This window comes from Neophocaena asiaeorientalis, unplaced genomic scaffold, assembly GCF_003031525.2.
Source record: "Neophocaena asiaeorientalis asiaeorientalis breed wild unplaced genomic scaffold, Neophocaena_asiaeorientalis_V1.1 scaffold217, whole genome shotgun sequence".
In the NCBI taxonomy this organism is placed as follows: Eukaryota; Metazoa; Chordata; class Mammalia; order Artiodactyla; family Phocoenidae; genus Neophocaena; species Neophocaena asiaeorientalis.
The window spans coordinates 7,714,671-7,730,153 of NW_020172293.1; the positions used below are offsets into that span (position 1 = coordinate 7,714,671).

At 38.4% G+C, this 15,483-nt stretch overlaps 1 protein-coding gene across 3 annotated transcripts in view; it reads right to left on the minus strand.

Annotated features, from left to right (window-relative positions):
- ITGB1 (integrin subunit beta 1) overlaps positions 1-15,483 on the minus strand; it is an 82,031-nt gene that overhangs the window by 44,773 nt on the left and 21,775 nt on the right. The window contains exon 1 of one of the 3 annotated variants that reach the window (XM_024765417.1): positions 223-240. The exons of the other annotated variants lie outside the window; for them this stretch is intronic. The gene's annotated coding sequence lies outside the window, so the exon portion shown is untranslated. Of the gene's footprint in view, positions 1-222; positions 241-15,483 lie in introns of those variants that run through there. 3 annotated transcript variants of the gene reach the window in all.

Here is a 15,483-nt window from a genome sequence, read left to right on the forward strand (position 1 = left end):
GCCCCCCACTCCCTCCGGAAGCGCATTCCTCTCGGGCCGCGTCAGCCGCGCCTGCTGGGGGAGGGGGAGGAATCGGGCAGGGGCGGTGCGGGACCGGGGGAGAGAAGGGGGCCCCCGGGACAAAGGAGCGGCAGGGTCGGGCGACAGACTCCGCGGCGGCCTTCGCGGTGCCTCAGTTTCCTTTGCTGCCGGGAGAGGGAGGGTTTGCGCGGCCCTGCGCACCGTAATATCCTCCCGTGAGGGAATTCCGGAGCCTCCTTCTCGGCCTGTCTTAGGCGCTGCTTCCTCAAAGCCCCACGTCTGTCCGGCCCGCGGTCCGTCCGGCTGGCCCAGGACTGCCCGGTTTTGAACCCTGGAAGCCCTGCCTCCCGGGAGCCGCCTCAGTGCCCGACAAATCGAGACACTTAGTCACTCACCTTGCAAGGCTTCGTGGGACCAAAAACGTTTCCCTTTTGGAAGGGAAGTGGCTAAAGCCGGTATTTTTCTGGCGTGAGGATTTGCTTGACTTATGTCTTTGAGAAAGGGGAAGACTCAGGGAGGAAATGGGTGCCAGGAAAGATGGAGATGAGGAAAGTTTTAGAGAAAAACTGGTGAGTTGGGGAGCAGCTTTTGTTAGGCTAATCTGGGGCACAGGGATGAGAAGGAAAAGTTTCATCCTTGATACAGTTTCTGTTCATCCTCACTTTTTTGAGTAGGTGGACAGGGGGCTGGAGAAGGGACATTTAAGAGAAGTGAAACATTTCATTATGAGCATGGCTGGGCGCATTTTGATAAAGAGGATTGAAACTTGTGCCAACCGGCATCATACTGAAACCCGGTAACTCAGAATATGCTGCTGGCAGGCTGCCATTCTGTTAGCAGAAAATGTGTGTTGCCACGTGGTGAGCTGTAGCACCCTGTTGGGCACAGAACTCGAATTATTTGATTTGTGAAACTGGTGTTTCATTTGGGGGAGATTAGAAGCCGCGATGCCCATTTGGCTGCCAATCTTAAATAAGAGAAAACAAAACAATCCCATCTATGGAAATTTTGCCCGTTGCTCGCCAGCAAAATCGAATCTGTTTGTTAGATAACCTCTGGAAACCTCTAAAGAAATGAGAATGATTTTTCCCACTTAATGGATGACCAAACCTAAGAGACTAAATGATGTTTCCTTATTTGTGGAATCTAAAAAAGGATACAGATGAACTTACTTACAAAGCAGAAACAGACTCACAGACATAGAAAACAATCCCATGGTTACCAAAGGGGAAGGGGGGGGGTAGGATAAATTAGGAGTTTGGGATGAACATATACACACTACTATATATAAAACAGATAAACAACAAGGACCTACTGTATACAGCACAGGGAACTATATTCCATAACTTATAAGAACGTATAATGGAAAATCTGAAAATATGTATATAATACATATCATAAATATTATATATATAACCGAATCACTTTTCTGGACACCTGAAACTAACACAACATTGTAAATCAACTGTACTTAAAAAAAATTTAAAAATAATGTTTCTATATTAATAATCCAGTGGACCTCAACATCCTTGAATTTAAAGATACTGGTTATACCACTCCAAAATTGATCAGAACTGGCCTGGTCTCAGCATAGATTACAGTTCCAAAGGTAAAGCGTAATTTATCCATGCTTGATTTGCACTACATTTCCCAGAACTTTCATCCTTATGTGATTTGCCACAAGAATATTGAGAGGTTCACATTTGCACAACACTAAATTATTTCAAAGGCAGTGTAGTCATCTTTTTAATCCCCGTGTCAAACACTGTTCCAGGTCACACAATAGGGGCTCAGCTAATAGTTGACAAATGAATAAATGGGTCCTTTTGCTCCCCTGGGACCACATCAGAACATTTGGCTAAACTAAAGTGTGAGAAGCAATTTATGTACAGAAGTCATGAGCTTTGAGGAAACAAGAAATTAAAGAAACATGTCATGAATATGACTCCACTTGTTTTTAATCACATGATTATGGAATACAGAATTGGGAGTGGGAGTGAGTCAATGTCGACTCAGGAGTGGAATGCTGTCTTTCTCTTGCAGTTTGAACACTTTTGGGACTCAGCCTGTCAAATATTATCCTTTCCAGTAAGCCACAAATCATCCCGTGATAACTTGAAGCCTTTTCAATCTTTTGAAAGTGGAAAAGCCTCTAAACTATAACATTTTACAGGCAAATATTTTAGTACACATTCATTTATAAATGATTTTCCAATTGCAATAATCATATCACTTGGGCAAGACTCCACGGGGTTAGAGCAAAGGGTGAATACCTGCATTGTGAGAATAGGAGTATACCCAAGACAAAAATGTTTTGGTCTTGACCATTGGCTGGCACATTATGGCTCAACCGATATCAGATCAGTTTTAAATAAACAGTGTGGGGACTTCCCTGGTGGTGCAGTGGTTAAGAATCCACCTGCCAATGCAGGGGACACGGGTTCCAGCCCTGGTCCAGGAAGATCCCACACGCCACGGAGCAACTAAGCCCATGTGCCGCAACTACTGAGCCCCCATGCTGCAACTACTGAAGCCTGCGTGCCTAGAGCCTGTGCTCTGCAACAAGAGAAGCCACCACAATGAGAAGCCTGCACACCGCAACGAAGAGTAGCTGCTGCTCGCCACAACTAGAGAAAGCCCTTGTGCTGCAACGAAGACCCAATGCAGCCAAAAATAATAAATTAATAAATAAATAAATTTATTAAAAAAAAAAATAAGTATGACTTTGTGTCCCAGTATGTCCAGATAACCCCAGTTTGTGTGTTGTCCAAGCATAATTATTAATAGCACCCCTTTTCATTCTCAAAAGTACATCCTGATACAGATGATAGATTGTATCATCACCCTATAAATAAGTGTCCAGACAACGAGGGAAAAAAAAAAGTAATTTTAACAATTCAAAGGGGATGCATAGGGACACCATGCAAATCAGATCCCAGATTTACAGGTGAAGACCAATTCCAACACTGATCATCAGGAAAAAAATTGTGTGGGGATAGGTGAAATGAATTAGGCAGCTCCTATGTGATATAGATGCCCTACCAGAAAATTTAATGAAAGAAAACCCTAGAAAGTAGCTTGGCTGATCAACAGACTTGGGTTTTAAATACCATTGTAAAAGTGTGCGATGGCTTCCGGAGCAGATTGATTGCCAGTGGCTAGGTAAGTCTTCAGCTGCTTTTCTAAGAAATGTTTCTACAGAGTGATCTGGATATATTTTTCTCATCTGCCACCTTCTTTAAACATAAAAAAAGAAAAAGATGAGCGGATGATGTTAGAAGGAATAGAAGTCTCCGATAATTCCCTATAATACGTACGTGGATGTGCTTCTGAATCATAAATAACTTCATTCCTTTACCTAAGACACTAAACTCTCTCTATTACAGTGTGAATCTCTGTGCCCTGGCTTAAAAAAAAAAAATAGCCCTGGGAATTATTAACATTTTGAAAACCAAGGAATGTTGAGACGGTCCTCCGTTTCCTCCTTTTTCTGTCTCCAAATATACAAATAACATACAAATAATCAAATATTGCAAAGAAACTGGAAGTTCATTTATTTTGCAACTTCTTATTTTTGTCCTTGGAGCTTGACTGAGTGAACACTGCTCAATACCCTGTTATAACTGCCAGAGGAACCATGGGTTTGCCACAAGGTCATCAGCAACTGTGTATGTACGGTATGTGGCAGTGTACTGGACTAGCCCATCCTGAGGCTTTAGTTAGTGCTTTATTCCTTTGCTTATTTAAAAGTAAGCTGGAAAAGTGTCAGAACAGTCTGCCTTCTAGCTTAGGGCTAGCCACTGAGTCTTTTCCTTTTCTAGGCAGTTCACGGTTGCTGGGTTATGGATCTGAATATGGGCCACGTATGAGTAAGGCTGCCTCAACTGTTCAGCTTCCTGTTTTCCATATATAGTGTGCTCATTTTTTTCTTGCTCAGTCCATGGAGTATTGCCTCCGCTGGGTGTGAGCACTCCCTGCCAGCTTTCAGAGGCTGAACATTTTTAAGAGCCCGGAGGGAACAGTGTTTTTAGGCAGCTCTTTTCAGACACTGAGTTTCTTCAGCTGGAGAAGGGAATGTGCCTTCCCAAATAAGAATGAAGACTATGCCAAATGTAAGCAGTTGAATAGTGCTGGAGGTATTTTTAGGAACTGGGGTCACTCAGTACAGGAAATGATGGTGCTACCAGCAACTTATGGCTAGAGACTCTAAAACAACATTATTTCTCTCCTCATGTAAATACTTTTGAGTATCTTGAGAAAATTTGGCAATTTGAATTAGGAGCAGCTGGATTTGGGGCCAGATTCATCAGGGAGTGGGACAAGTAGGTTAGCTGAAAGGTGTGTTTGTTTGGTAAGTGATACAGCCCTCCTCCCCCAAATTAATCCCCATAACATTTTAGAGAGAGTTCTTGCCGTGTGCCTGGGTATGGGAAACAATGAATCCATGGCCCCCCAAAACTATAGACACAATTTCACTTAAACATATAGATCTGCATTTTTGCGGATAATTCTGGTTTTCATGGGATCTTAATCCCAAAACATTAAAAAATCACTATTTTAAACAAAGTCCCTTTTATAGACCAGGAGCCTAAACACATTTCTTTGTTGTTGTGGGCTTGGAATCTTGACTTGTGTACTAATTAATCTTATCTAAAGCAATTTTTTTAAACATCAGATACACCTCCAAATATTTTGCAATAATAAGATTTTCCCTGCAGTGTTATTTAACCTGTAGGAGGTAGAACAGAGAAAGTACAATCTTCTGTGATCAAACCACATGACTAAAGAGTGTGCTGTTTGTGTTTACTTTTCAATGTAAAATAAATTTCAAAGGAAAACCAGAACATTTTATTTCAAATTTCCAACTTTACATACTAGGACTTAAATGCCTTCAAATTATATCTAAAAATCACCCTGATTGAAAACTGTTGTAAATTTTTAATTAGATTGAGAACAATTCTAAATTAATTTTAATTATACTTCCCAAGAATATTTTCCATTTAGTATTAAGAATAACAAGCCCTGTGGCTCTTCTCTTTTAGGATTTCTGCATTGTTGTTGGCTGATGTCATAGGCTTTTCAGTCTATGATCACAAGAATTCCCTATTTATAACTGCTTATGGCTGCCACATGCCTAAAATGTCAGCTAGACTGTTTTTCTCTTACAGTCAGAACATTGGCTGTAGAAATGAAACTCATCAATTAAAATTTCACCAGTAGGGAGAAAATATTTGTAAAAGACATAGCTGATAAAGGACTGTTATCCAAAATATACAGAGAACTCTTAAAACTTAATAATCAGAAAACAAATAACCTGATTAAAAAATGGGCCAAACACCTTAACAGACACTTCACCAGAGAAGATACACAGAAGACAAGTAAGCACAGGAGGAGATGCTCTACATCATACATCATTAGGGAATTTCAAACTAAAACAACAGTGAAATACCACTACACACACACTAGAATGGCCAAAATCTGGAACACCGATACTACAAATGTTGGTGAGGATGTGGAGCAACAGGAACTCTCATTCATTGCTGGTGGGAACGCAGAATGGTGCAGCCACTCTGGAAGGCAGTTTGGCAGCTTCTTACAAAATTAAACATACTCCTACCATATGATCTAGCAATCACCCTCCTTGGTATCTACCCAAAAGAGCTGAAAAACTGTCCACACAAAAACCTGCACACGAATGTTTATACTGACTTATTCATAACTGCCAAAACCTGGAAGCAACCAAGATGACCTTCAGTAAGTGAATGGGTAAATAAACCACGGTACCTCCAGACAATGGGACATTATTCAGTGCTAAAAAGAAAGGAGCTGTCAAGCCATGAAAAGACAGGGAGGAAACGTAAATGTATGTTACTAAGTGAAAGAAGCCAGTTTTTGAAAAGCCTGCATCCTGTACAATTCCAACTGTGTGACATTCAGGAAATGGCAAAATTGATTAAATAAATTCTAATACGTCCACGGAATGAAATAATCAACAGCTTTAAAAAAGAATGAGTTAGAAGTGAATGCATTGATTATGGAAAGATATTTAATAAGTATTATGTGTGCATAATGAACAAGATGAAGAACACATTGTGCGTAATTCTTTATATGAAGTGGTGTTAGTATTATCCACATCTATGGGCAAGAGAACTGAGATGAGAGGTTACTTTGAAAAACGAATAAGTAACAGAACAAAGATTGGTACGCAGGCAGTCTGGTTCTAGGGTCCAGACGTTTATTCACTGCACTTTACCGTCTCTGATCTCTTTTGTGATTTTACACAAGAGATATTGTCTGCCCTGTTCCACCTCCACTGCGACTAGTCAGGTAAGTCTGTAATTCTGAAGGTCAGGAATAAAACGTCAATCTCTTTGCACATATAACCCATGTTCTCCAATACCAGCATTTCCAATAATAATAAGGGGACATTTTCATCTCCATCTATGTTACTCTTTGTCTACCTCTTAATTGAAATATATATATATATAATACATACACATATATGGGTATTATATTTTTTTCTCAAGAAGGAAAGGATGACACAAGATTATCATTGTTATATATCATGCGAACAAGCATACAGGCATAGCTGAGATCGTTGAATCAAATTATTCCAATGTTGACCAGGTACGTATTTTTCATTAGACGTCTTATAAGATTCTATCTTTCTTAAGGGCAGTGACTGTATCTGATGTGTTTATATGTCTAACGTAGTGCTTTACATATACGATTATATTGCTTCTCTTTCATTGAAAATAATATCACCACCTGTCTTCTTTGACCTCATCTTAAACCATCTCCCCTTTGCCCACTACACTTTAGCCATATTTCCATGACTTCACCAAGCATGTTCCTATCTTGGAGTTTTTGTGCTTGTCATTCCCTCTACCTGAAATGCTCTTCACATGTCTACTTCCTTCTTGTCAATAAGATTTCAGCTTAACTATCACATCTTTAGAAGGTCTTTCTAACCCCCAACCTAAAGTAGCCTCCCAGGCCCTCTCCATCACATTGCCATAGTTTAAATCTCTGCATGGCACCAGTCACTAGCTGATATTTTTCTACTTATTTTTTCTTTGGTAATTTTCTATCTTCTTCCACTAAAGTGCAAACTCCAGAAGAGCAGCTAATTTGTCTGCCTATCCCAGCTCCCAGAAGTGCCTGGAACAAGTAGAGAGCAAAGAAATAGTCATTGAATGAATAAGTACTTGTTCATTTTTTTTTGGCCATGCCGCATAGCATGTGGGATCACAGTTCCCAAACCAGGGATCAAACCCACGCCCCCTGCAGTGGAAGCAGGGAGTCTTAACCACTGGGCCACCAGGGAAGTCCCAGTATCATTCGTTATTTATTTAGCAACTAGTATGATGATTATTTCAATACCATGGAATATTACAAAGTAACATTAAAATAACATTTTTGAAAGCAACTGCTTACTGCAGCTTTCATTCTAAATCTTGCTATTAAAAATATTCCATTTAATTCATGGTAAAAACACTCAACAAACTAGGGGTAGAAGGAAACTACCTCGAGATAATAGAGACCATATGTGAAAATCCCACAGCTAACATCATTCTCAATTGTGAAAGGCTGAGAGTTTTTCCTCTAAGATCACAAGATATCACAAGATATGGGTGCTCATTTTCACCACTTCTATTCAACACAGTACTGGAAATCCTAGACAGCAATTAAGCAAGAAAAAGAAACAAAAGCATCCAAATTGGAAAGGAAAACTAAAATTATGTCTGTTTTTAGAGGACACAATCTAATTTGTATACAACCCTAAAGATTATACACACACACACACACACACACACACACACACTCACAACTGTTAGTTCTTTTCAGCAAAGTTGTAGGATATAAAATCAATACACAAAAATTTGTTGTGCTTGTATAATGAACAATTCAAAAAGGAAATTAAGAAATCAATTCAATTTACAATAGCATCAAAAAGAATAAAATACTTAGGAGTAACCTTAACCACAAAGGTACACTGAAAACTATAAAACGTTGCTGAAAGAAATTAAGAAGAAACAAATAAATGGAGAAACATCTCATGTTCATGGATTGTAAGACTTAATATCGTTAACATATCAATATTACCCAAAGTGATCTGTAGATTCAGTGCAACCCCTATCAAAATCCCAATGACTTTTTTTTTGTGGAAATAATTATCCTAAATTCATATTGAAACTCAAAGGACCCTGAATAGCCAAAATAGTCTTGAAAAAGAAGAACAAATTTGGAGGTCTCATAACTTCCTGATTTTAAAACTTATCAGAAAACTGCAGTCATCAAAGCAGTGTGGTACTGGCATAAAGATGGATATACAGACAAATGGAAAAGAATAGAGAGCCCATAAATCTTCACATATATGCTCAAATGATTTTCAACAAGGGTGCCAAGACTATTCAATGGGGAAAGAACAATTTCTCCAACAAATAGTATTGGGAAAACTGGATAGCCACATGCAAAAGTTGGATCCTTACATTTTACCATATAAAAAATTAACTCACAGGGCTTCCTTGGTGCCCCAGTGGTTAAGAATCTCCCTGCCAATGCAGAGGACATGGGTTTGAGCCCCTGGTCCGGGAGGATCCCACGTGCCACGGAGCAACTAAGCCCATGCGCCACAACTGCTGAGCCTGCGCTCTAGAGCCTGTGAGCCGCGGCTGCTGAAGCCTGCGTGCCTAGAGCCCATACTCCACAACAAGAGAAGCCACCGCAATGAGAAGCCCACGCACTGCAACGAAGAGTAGCCCCCGCTCTCCGCAACTAGAGAAAGGCCACGCAGAGCAACAAAGACCCAATGTAGCCAAAAATAAATAAATAAAATAAATTTTTAAAAAATTAACTCACTACCGTATGCTAACACATATATATGGAATTTAAGAAAAAAAAATGTCATGAAGAACCTAGGGGTAAGACAGGAATAAAGACGCAGACCTACTGGAGAACGGACTTGAGGATATGGGGAGGGGGAAGGGTGAGCTTTGACAGGGCGAGAGAGAGTCATGGACATATACACACTAACAAACGTAGTAAGGTAGATAGCTAGGGGGAAGCAGCCGCATGGCACAGGGATATGAGCTCAGTGCATTGTGACAGCCTGGAGGGGTGGGATAGGGAGAGTGGGAGGGAGGGAGACGCAAGAGGGAAGACATATGGGAACATATGTATATGTATAACTGATTCACTTTGTTATGAAGCAGAAACTAACACACCACTGCAAAGCAATTATACCCCAATAAAGATGTTAAAAAAAAAATTAACTCACAATATATCAAAGACTGAAACATAAGACCCAAAACTATAAAATTCTTAGAAGAAAACATAGGAGAAAAGATTCATGACATTGGATTTGGCAACAACTTTTTAGATGTGACAACAAAAACACAGGCAACAAAAGTAAAAATAGACAAATAGGACTACATCAATATTAAAAGCTTCTGTGTATCAAAGGATACAATGGACAGAATGTAAAGGCAACCTATGGGATGGGAGAAAATATTTGCAAATCATATATGTGATAAGGGGGTAATATCCAGCATATATAAAGAACTTCAACTCAACAACAAAAAAACAATGCAATAAAAAATGGGCAAAGGACTTGAACAGACATTTCTCCAGAGAAGATGTACAAATGGCCAATAAGCATATGATACTCAACATTACTAATCATTAGGGAATTGCAAATCAAAACGACGATGAGATACCACTTTAAACCCATTAGAATGGCTACTATAGAAAAAAGTAATACAAAGTACAGGCTGAGGATGTGGAGAAACTGGAAGCTTTGTGACTACTGACAGGGATGTAAAATGGTGCAGCTGCTGTGGAAAAATTATGGTGGTTTTTTTAAAACAATGAAAATAGAATTACCACAGGATCCAGCAATTACTTCTGGGTACATAGCTATGAGAATTGAAAGCGAGGTCACCAGAAGATATTTGTACATCCATGTTCACAGCAGCATTATTCACAATAGTCAAATGGTGGAAGCAATCCAAATGTCTATCCATGGATGAACAGATAAACAAAACACAGTACATACATACAATGAGATGATTCAGTCTTTAAAAGGAAGAGAATTCTGACACATGGTACAACATGGATGAGCCTGAGGACATCAAGCTAAGTGAAATAAGGTAGTCAAAAAAGACAAATATTGTATGATTCCACTTATATGAGGTACTTAGAATAGTCAAATTCATAGAGACAGAAAGTGAAGATGTGGTTGCTAGGGATTAGGGGTTGGGAGAATGGAGAGTTGTCAACAGCAACAAATGGGTGTAGAGTTTCAGTTTTGCAAGACGAAGAGTATTCTGGAGATTGTTGTACAACAATGTGAATGTACTTAATACTACTGAACTATACACTTGAAAATAGTGAAGATGGTAAATTTTATGTTTTGTGTTTCACACAATTTTGAAAAATGCATATTTCCTAGTTCACACACTGAAAAGACTTAGAAACAAATGGTAGCCTAGAAGCAATGATCACCCTTAGTGTCAAAAGTGTGGTCTACTGGAAATTCCCCACCTGTTAGGTGCTTGGAAAATGATTGATTCCAAACTTGAAACAGGAAATGTACAAGATGGACTGAGACTCTGTGAGTGTGTGTGTGTGTGTGTGTGTGTGTGTGTACATGTGTGCCTGAAACCGAGGAAACTATCAGGATTAACTGGATCATATCAAAGGACATAGGAACCAGAGATGGGTTGAAAAGAGATGCGACATTTTGAGCACTGAAGAGAAAAAATGGCTGCAATTGATTTAAACACATTGAATATATAAAAATTCATGAGTTCATTATTGTTTTTCATTTATTTTGTAACTGAAAGTTTGTACCTCTTAATCTCTCTCCCCTACGTCTCTCCTTCCCCCACTCCCCCCGCCCCGCAACCACTTGTTTGTTCTCTGTATCTATGACTCCATTTTTGTTTTGCTATGTTTGTTCCTTTGTTTTGTTTTGTGTAGATTCCACATATAAATGAAATCATACAGTATTTGTCTTTCTCTGTCTGACTTATTTCACTTAGCATAATACCCTCCAGGTCCATCCGTGTTGTCAAAAATGGCAAGATTTCATTCTTTTATGTGATTGAATAGTATTCAATTGCATATATACACCACATCTTCTTTATCTATTCATCTGTTGGTGGTCACTTAAGTTGCTTCCATATCTTGGATATTGTAAATAATGCTGCAATGAACACAGGGGTGCATATATCTTAATGTTTTCATTTCCTTTGAATAAATACCCAGGAGTGGAATTGTTGGATCATATGGTAGTTCTAGTTTTAATTTTTTGAAGAATCACCATACTGTTTTCCACAGTGGCTGCATCTATTTACATTCCCACCAACAGTGTGTGACGGTTCCCTTTTCTCTGCATCCTCCCCAACACTTGTTATTTGTTGTCTTTTTGATAACACCCATTCTGATGGTGTGAGGTGATATCTCATTGTGGTTTTGATTTGCATTTCCCTTATATTAGTGATGTCGAGCATCTTTTCATGTGTCTGTTCCCATCTGTTTATCTTCTTTGGAAAAATGTCTATTCAGGTCCTCTACCCATTTTTAAATCAGGTTCTTTGGTTTTCTGATGTTGAGTTGTATCAGTTCTTAATATATTTTGGATATTAACCGTTATCAGGTATATCACTTGCAAATATCTTCTCCCATTCAGTAGACCGCCTTTTCATTTTGTTGATAATTTCCTTCACTGTGCAAAAGTTTTTTTAGTTTAATGTAGTCTCATTTCTTTTTTTTTTTTGCTTTTGTTTCCCTTGCTTGAAGAGACATATCCAAAAAATTAGTGCTAAGACATGTCAAAGAGCGTACTGCCTGTATTTTCCTCTAAAAGTTTTATGGTTTCAGATCTTACATTTAAGTCTTTAATCTATCTTGAATTTATTTTTGTGCATGGTGTGAGAAAGTAGTCCAGTTTGATACTTCTGCATGTAGGTGTCCAGTTTTCCCAACACCATTTATTGAAGAGGCTATATTTCCCCCATTGTATATTCTTGCCTCATTTGTCATAGACTGATTACCCATATAAGTGTGGGTTAATTTCTGGGCTCACTATTCTGTTCCATTGATCTATGTGTCTGTTTCTGTGCCCATATCATACTGTTTTGATTACTGTAGCCCTGTAATATACTTTGAAATCAGGGAGCATGATACCTCCAGTTTTGTTCTTCTTTCTTAATATTGTTTTGGCTATTCAGAGTCTTTTGTGTTTCCGTACAAATTTCTTCTTATCCTATGAAAAATGGCATTGGTATTTTCATAGGGATTGCATTGAATCTGTTTGGGTAGTATAGTCATGTTAACAATATTAATTATTTCAATCCATGAGCATGGTATATCTTTTCATCTGTTTGTATTGTCTTCAATTTCTTTAATCAGTGTTTTATAGTTTTCTGAGTACAGGTCTTTTACCACCTTAGTTAGATTTATTACTAGGTATTTAATTCTTTTTTTGTTGCATTTGTAATGAGTTCATTTTTAAGAAAGAAGAAACAGAAATGGTTAAAAAGTGAACAAAAATTTAAAAACAACAACAAAAGAAAACCCTCTTTGGTCACCATTGGAGGTGGCCAGAGTACTAATTTTTTACTCTGGAAACTGGTAACTAGAACAAAAGAATTAAGCATTTATCCTGCCTTTCTTGTTTGAATTGATTTGCAAAGTATCTATATTAGTGTATTTGATTAAGCAAAGCTCTTCTTTACAGAAGAACGGCAGCCATCAATAACAACTATAGAAGTAATGATAAAAGTGAAAAAAATACTATTTGGCAATCTCTGTTGCAATAACTGATTCTTCTAAAAGCTATTAGGTAAAGTTTGGCAGAGGGCTGCACAAGAGAAGGATTGGACTTCTCCCACCTGAACTCAGGTCATCTTAGCATTACTAAAAGTCTGTCAACCAGACAGGTGCTTCTTAACGTGATACATTATGTAGTACAAAGCACCACCTGTGGAATAGTTGTGCAGAAAAAAAGCAGAATCTAATCAGGTATTTAGATCTTACTGTACATTGGTAGGAAATACAGGGGATAAGAGGAACAATTTAAATGACACCACAAGAAAACATCAAAAAACTCCAGAATATGGGATACTCTACAGGACTACTGACCTGGTTTTTACAAGTAAAAAATCTTGAAAAGAAAACTTGAAGAGAAGAAAGATGTATCATGGTTCATAATATTAGTCTCTGCTTTTGTGTGTTTTCATAAATTTTTATGTTATAGGGTTAAAATTATTATGTATTACAAATGCTGCATTTTAAACTATAAAGAAATTAAAACATACTCTACAATTTCAACAAATAGAATTCCCTCCCTATTTCTGGATTTCCTTCTCAACTCACTCTAACCTTGTGTCTTATATAGATTTGTGCACTTAATCTTTTCTATTGGTTTTCCTCAAATTGATGGAAACAAGAAAGAGTTTTAATTTTAATTTAATCAGGCTTCCCTGGTGGCTCACTGGTTAAGAAACCACCTGCCAATGCAGGGGACACGGGTTCAAGCCCTGGTCCACGAAGATCCCACATGCCGCAGAGCAACGAAGCCCGTGCGCCACAGCTACTGAGCCTGCGCCCTAGAGCCCAAGCTCCGCAACAAGAGAAGCCACCACAGTGAGAAGCCCACGCACCACAACGAAGAGTAGCCCCTGCTTGAAGCAGTTAGAGAAAGCCGGAGCACAGCAACAAAGACCCAACGCAGCCAAAAATAAGTAAATAAATAAATATAATTTAATCATAATCAGAGTAAATAAAAATAAGGAAGGCAATTTTCATACTTTAAACTTGTTAAAATTACACATTTATAAAAATATAAATAGATCTCTTCATGTTCTTTTTTCCCCCAAAACATAAACCTTTAAAAACCGTAAAAAATTGGAAGCTATTTTGAAAGTAAGCACCTACTTCAAAATAAATCCCACTTTTCAGGAGAATAATCTCTGTTGATTCTAGGAAAAGACTTATTCTTCCAAATACCTTGGCTTTTAGAATGAAGCAAATCTAGTACAGCACCAATTGTACCCTTATGGACATTAAACAATATTTGGTGATTATAATTACACCCTTTTTTTAAAAAAAGAGAAGATACTGTGTGGTATATAGATGATGAGGTATGTTCACAACTTACTCCATAATTGTCTTCTAAAATGTTGAATTTCCTTCTTTAAGGAGCGATTCTGAGTCAGTCAGAGATACATAGTCAGTCCTAGGCAGTACAGAGACTCATTTATTGGTACTCTGTGTGGATTGCTGACATTGTGGAAAACAGAATTAGTATCGAAAGCAGATTGGTGTATTGGAAAGTGAGTCAGGGAAAAAAAAATAATGAAAACCCCAGAAAGAATAAATGACAACATTAACATAAGGTAATTTACATAAACTCAAGATGGAAACCATTTATCTACAGATTTGACAGATGGGTGAACAGCGACAGTGTAGAGCCCCTGACAAATGTCAGTCTGAAAATGGCATGCCTGCAGACTCCACTAGTATAGAAATTGCAGCCAAAGCATCCTATACGAATCAAGAAGATTCCTAGCATAGACAAGTTATCATTACTTTCAATCCAGTCTCTTAGAAATCCCATTCATGCATCTCAAAATCTATTTTCAACAATAATCCTACATCTTTGATACCATATCAATGTTTTTTCTGCCTCTCATTATATTTCCACCTCCCTCTCCCGCCCTCCCAAGCAGTATTCAGCTGGGGAAGGAGAGGGAAAATAGAAGCTGCTGGTTTCTGCAAAGTTATGGGGATGAATATGCCATTTTGAGAATCTGAGGGCCCAGAAGCACTCTGGTGGGCTGTTTGTGAGGCAGAAAAGTCTTTCCTTGCATACTGCATTTTGCAAAACAGCATGATTTAGTACAAAAGCTTGCACTCTGATGTCAGGCAGACCTGGAATCTCATTCTGATTTTTAATACTTCCTCCCTGAGCTTAGCTTTTTCACCTGTTAAAAGGAGATGTAATGATCTTCTTCTTATGGTTCTTATGGACAACGAAGGAGACGACACAATACATATAATGTAAAAGTTAAATGAAATACTATCTGTAATGAAAATAGTAGTGCTGGTACCTATTTGAACTCCCTTCCTTTAAGACATCTTAGAAGATCACACTTGTGAGCACCTTGGTTCCAGCCTCACCAGCCTGGCTGGGTGGGGTAAACTACCCAGGGGCATTGCTCTGTACCCTCAACACTCAAGAGCTCCCATTGTCTCTGGCATGTAATTTCCTTAAGGGGCTGATTAGATCCTTCCAAGAATGCTGTGTAAAGCACTGATTGCCTCAGAGCAATCGGAAAAGTTCAGAGAGGAGCCACAAGGAAGATTAAAGGACAGAAGGCTAAAACACTATGGGAAAAAACCAGAGCAAGTAGGATTCTTTTTTTTTTTTTTTTTTTTTTTTTTTTTTTTTTT